The 6078-nt window shown below is 31.7% G+C and overlaps 1 non-coding gene across 1 annotated transcript; it reads right to left on the minus strand.

Moving 5' to 3' along the window:
• Positions 1-1995: 1995 nt before the first annotated feature.
• Positions 1996-2067, minus strand: TRNAN-AUU (transfer RNA asparagine (anticodon AUU)). Its single transcript has one exon. It is a non-coding gene; the product is annotated as a tRNA-Asn (tRNA).
• Between the last annotated feature and the right edge of the window lie 4011 nt (positions 2068-6078).

Genomic DNA, 6078 nt, shown 5'->3' on the forward strand with positions numbered 1-6078 from the left:
TGACCATTGCTTCCACCTATGCTTTTTTCTACTACTTAGATGCTTCCTTTGCTTCATGACGCCAATCTTTATCACCTTAGAATAGTAGGGCATCTAGATCTTGGGGGAATGCACTAGAGCCAAACCTTGGTAGCCATGAAATGAAAAGAAAGCAAGCTTGAGGTATAAAACTAAAACCCTATAGATTTACAACTCATACCTATGGATCAATGCATCTTATCTATTTGTATTCTTATGCCAGGTCTCATATGATTTTTAATTTTAGGAGCTTCTATAGGTATTTTAGTGTTGAGAAAGTTTCAAACCACATTCGTAATAATAATCTTTTTTTTTTTTTAAATATAAATCTTGGCTTAATTTCCTTTTATATCATTATTTGAAGTTTGGGTATTATTAGATTGCATTTCAATTTTGGCTCTAAAGATCTATTATGAAATCTCACTTATAGTAAGTGATTGATTTCTCAATCTTGCAGTTGTTTCATCAAAGTCATTTGCAAGGAGGAAATGAGTTTGTATACTTTTTATCTACTCTAAATTGTATAGATGGGTTAATAAGCCAACCATATTTATATTATACTTAAATGATTTTAGGAGAATCATAAATAAATTTATTAAATTTTGAGATAGATAATTTAGGCTAGATCTTAGCGAGTTTGGTACTATTAAATCTTCCCATATGTGATAAAAAATTACTATAGTAAGTTTAGTAATATTAAATTTACATTAGAAATAGGTAGAAATAGCTCTTCCATAATAATGTCCCCCATAATTTTTTCCTCCATTGAAAAACATTTTATTGGTGACAAGCTCCTTGTAAATTATGAAAGTTTGCACATAATTATTCTTTGATATGAAGTGCATGTTTTCTTTATCCCATGCATTATCTTCAAATCAATTCTCTTTAACTATCCCATACATTATCTTGCCAAATGAATTTTCTTTAATTTTAAGAGATGTTATTAAATGGATGGCAATACTATTAGGGAAAATATCTAGATTTTCAATTACAATGAGTTCATAGGACCTATTTACATTAAATTTATCTATCATCATTCATCATTATCTAATTAATCTTCCATAGGTGGTGTTAAAGACAATATCATGTTGATTGTTGATAATGTGACTGTCTATTTGCTAATAAGAAACTACATACATATGTACAAACACACACAACTGTAGCTTCATTTATGTTTTTTGATTGGAACATGAGAACACTTGAATGGTGTGATAAAAAAATTTCTTTCATGTTCAATCTTCCTAATCAATACCTCTTGTACAATGGTTATAATTGATGGGTGATTATGATGATCATTTGAGCAACACATAAGGTGATAATCTTGACATTCTTGCTAACTGAAATTTCATGGTTAACATTATAATTATTTGTAGGTTGGTTTGGTAAGTGATGCTCTATTTGGTTATCTCCTTAGTGATAATAATTATTGGATGATCATGTTACTTGTCTTATCATGTTTCTTGCTAATTTTTGTTGTAAGCATGAATGTTGATGATATTCCTATGTGGAAGTATTGTAGATATGTTATTATGATGATATGTTACACTTATGTCTAAATTTTTCATTGATGTGAACGTAGTAGTTTTCTATGGTATTTGATAGAAGAAAAATGTAAAGATCAAGTTGGTATGGATGACTAGTTGAGTATTATAACTATTTGAGGTTATGGAAGATATTGCTAAGCATTTTGTATATGCAATTAACATCAAAAGAAGAAATGATAAGCCTAGAAGAAGTTATGTAAGTTTTTGTGATTTCTATTTTGAGATAGTGTTTATAGAGGCATGTTATCATAAACTTGTTATATCTCTTTATCAATGAAGTGATAATTAATAGTTGAAAAAAAGAATGTGTCGGAGTGAAGACAGGTTTGCTCCAATTCAGCTAAATTGGAAAAAAATTTCACTCTTTTTATGGTGGAACTTACTTATAATAATGGAACCAAGTACTTGAAGAAAAAAAAAGGAAAAAAGAGCTCTCCTCAAATAGGATTTGAAGCTATGACCAATCAGTTAATAGTCGACCGCTCTACCACTGAGCTACTAAGGAATAATGAAGGTATGATAGCACTTAAAACTAAAATTTGTGAGTAAATAACCCTAATTTGAATAAGCAAGCATCTTAATGAGTAAGAACCCTTGGTTCTTTTCTTACCAATATGTCGTGCAAGCCTAGTGTCGATGAGAAAGAGTTATAGAAGGTCATACACAAAAAATTGTCTTATAGAATGGGATCTTAAATATCTAAATAAATAGTAGTATAGGCCACAAACCCTTATAGTAAAGTTCCAAAGCTTCACTATAAACTTAGCTCTTGGTATTTGTAGTTCTCTTAATAGTTCGAGAGCATCCATAGTCATTTTACTATTTTAGTCTCTAGAACTACTAGAGAGACAAGATTGAGGTTGAGGACATGAGCAAGACATGTTGAAAATGATGTGGCTAAGTTCAATTGTCATAATATTTCATGTACATAAAGTTATTCAAGTTGCAAGGTGGAAGATTAATGTTATCACTAAGTGTAACATGTTCTTAATGTGGTCCTATAATAATTAATTGAGAAGGTCTAATGGCTGGCTTAGGATTTTTTTTTATGGACTTAGTACAAAGGAAGGACATTTTTCTTTATCAAGGATGACATATGAATGGAATGAATTGTATTCATGTGAAGTAATTGTAAGAAGAGAGAGAGTTGAATGTGAAATTGAGAAGAATAGTGTGAAAGTGAAGAAAACTTCATTGCGATGGTTTGCTGAGTGATCTGAGGTTTGATATTTGGATTTGAGGTTTGTGACCTTTTCTACAAGGTCTAACAGTGATTGGTTTGGTTGATAGAACAAAGGAAAGAAAAACATAATAATAAATTATATGTTTGAGCAGTGATATCTTCTTGTAGTTTAAATTGCATGTTTGGGTAGTGGGTTCATCTTGCATACATTATACTACAACTCCTAATATGGTTGGCACAACTCCTAATAGGTTTGGAATCTCCTAACAAAGATTCAAAGTCTCCTACTAGGGACTCTATCTACTAAAATTTGTAATAGGCTCCTAATAGGATCCATCCTGTAACAAGGAATAGTTATATTAGTATGTCATCTTGTGGGCATCATTCCCACTGGGGTTTTCCCTCTAATCAAGGGTTTCCCTAGTTAACATATTTGGTGTAATTGTTTATGTGCATCTTATTATGTTTGATGTTTACTTTTCTTGAATGGTTAAGTTTTTTTAAAGAAGATAAATGCTTCAATTGTTAGATTATTGATTCACCTCCCACTATCTTAGTTATCTTGGTGGACTATTGTTTCTAACAATTGGTATCAGAGCATTAGGTCCTTGAAGATAAAGTTTAACAACTTTGGGAGATCCATGACAAACATGTTTAGGAAAGATAGTCCAAAGTTTGATGGAACAAATTATGACAACTAAAAGGAAAAGATGAAGACACATCTATTGTGTATGGGTTTAAGATATTGGATCTTGACAAAATTAGTGAAGACAATCATTGTTGAAAAGGATTTGGAAACTTGTACCAAGGTATAAAGAGATCTTTTTATGTGCAACCTAAGAGCTAGAAAAGCACTATTGACTACACTTCTTAAAATTGAATACAATTAGGTAAAATCACTTGCTACTTCACATTTGATTTGGAAAGCTTTGGAAACTAGTTTTGAAGGTGATGCACATTGTAAGAAGTTGAGGCTACAAAGTTGGATTTGTTCATTTCAAGATGCTAACATGATGGAAGATGAATCTGTATGAACATATATAGGTAGAATATCATAAATTACTGTAGGTATCAAATCTCAAGGAGGAACCAAAGAAGATGATGAGGTTATATGGAAGATATTGAAGACTCTAACAATACCATTTAAGTCAAAAATTCAAATGATACATTTGTTGATATCTTCTACCATAGATTTCACAAAGGAGTCATTGCTTGGAAGACTTGAAACAGTTGAGAATGAGCTTAAATAGTTTGGAGAATTGACGAGAATAGAGATAGCTTTCAGTACCCTAAATATTCAACCAAGTCTATCAAGGAGTATTGTGCTAGAGGAGATTTTGCTAGCAGCAAAAAATTTGAGGAGGATAGAAAGATTGAAGGAGTATCCCTTCTGGTAAAAAGAGAAAAATGAGGCAAGAAAATCTTTAAATATTGTACTTGTGATGAATATGGTCATTATGCATCTAAGTGTCCTAAAAGAGAGAAAAAGTATAAAGGTAATTACAAATCTAGAAAAGATAGAGATTGTTTGTATGCAAATGAAGATAGTGATTCTGATGAACAACTACTAAGTGCTAGTGATGATGAAATAGAATTTGTAGAAATTAAAGAAGGAAGTCTAGAGAAAGTAACTTTGGTGTTACAGGTTGAGAAGAAATATGATTGGATAATTGATAGTGGTTGTTCACATCATATGAATGGTGATATGAACAAGTTTGTTGACTTCAAAAGTTAGGATAAAGGCATTGTCAGAGTTGGAAACAATGCAACATGCCAAGTTAAAGGTATTGGATCTATAACTGTTGATGGTAAAACTAACACTGAGGATGTATACTTTGTTGATGGTTTAAAGCACAATATCTTGAGTGTTGGAAAACTAGTGGATAGAGGTTATCAGTTGCAGTTCATAGAGAAGACATGCCTAATCAAAGATAAAGATGGAAAGGTGATTAGAATAGGAACTAGATTTAGAGGTAATGTATTTCAGTTGAATCCTACTAAAATAAAATGTTTGGTTGAAAAGGTAGATGATAGTTGGTTATGGCATAAAATATTTTTTCGTATAAACTTTGACACTATTGTGAAGACTAGTAGTATGCTTGTAGTTAGAGATTTGTCAAAGATTGTAAAGCCTACTAACACAATTTGCAAGGAGTGTGTTTTGGAAAAGCATAACATAACTTATTTTTCTATTAAGAAGTTTACCACTATAACAAAGTTGGAGATTGTAGACACAGATCTCAGTGGTCCTATTGGGACTCAAAATCGAAGCCCTGATTTTGAGTACCATTCTAAAAATCAAGCCCTATAAGCACTTTTTAATGCGTGTATACATGGCTATCCTTTTGAGGCCTAAGAAGTGTTTAATGTTTCTAACACCTTAAATTAAGTATGTCCACTCATCCCATGAAGATAGATATTCATTTCAAATCATTTTGTGAAGTTTCATTTTGAGTAATGCCCAAATCTGCATTTTGCCTAAGTGTCAAACAATAATAGGAGGCCTTTTTTACATTTGAATATCTCACACCTAGTAATGTTTCATGAGTCACCGATTTGGGAGTGTTTAATATCCATATTATAGAACCCATGTTTGAGATTTTGAGTCATTTTGATTCATTTTGACTAGGTTTCGAATCCCTCAAAGTTGGTTGTTTATTATTGTCATGCTGATGCAAATTATTCAAAATTCTGGGAGGCCCTATTTGACTTGTTATAACTTTGACCCAATTGACCAAAATGAGAAAATTCCTTTTGAATTGTATTTTAGAGTCAGAGAATTGTTATGTTTCAATTTTGAACTTATGAAATGTCTATTTAATCAGTTTTCAGATGCGATTCCAAATGTAATTTGTGAAATTCTACTAGTCTCATAAAGTATAGATTAGTCGGTACTACTATTTCTGATGTCATAACTTAGAATCCATGAAAGGTGAGATCAAATGGAATGTGCCTTTTTGTTCTACTCTAAAAATTATTTAATCGTGCCAATTTAAAAGTCTTGACAACCCCATCTACATACTTTCCCAGGTCCATTCCATTTGCAAAAAACCACTTTGTTGCCAGTGTTTCTAGTCTTGCAAATTTGAGTAGCCCACTTTGATCATTCACCAAATTTGTCCACTATTGGCCTCATATTGGTTTTAACAATTGAGTGTCAACACACTTAAGAAATTTTTAGTTGATGCCAAGTATAATATAGATGTCAAGTCACAGTATGTGTCGACCTGGAAATTCATCAAGTGTTGAGTCATTCAAATGCTGAGCAGATAGATAGTACCAAGAAAGTTTCAACTACCAAGTGACTAATAGATATTGAGCTAGTATATGTGT

This window comes from Cupressus sempervirens, chromosome 8, assembly GCF_028749045.1.
Source record: "Cupressus sempervirens isolate cs-2001-9-10 chromosome 8, ASM2874904v1, whole genome shotgun sequence".
NCBI classification, from domain to species: domain Eukaryota; kingdom Viridiplantae; phylum Streptophyta; class Pinopsida; order Cupressales; family Cupressaceae; genus Cupressus; species Cupressus sempervirens.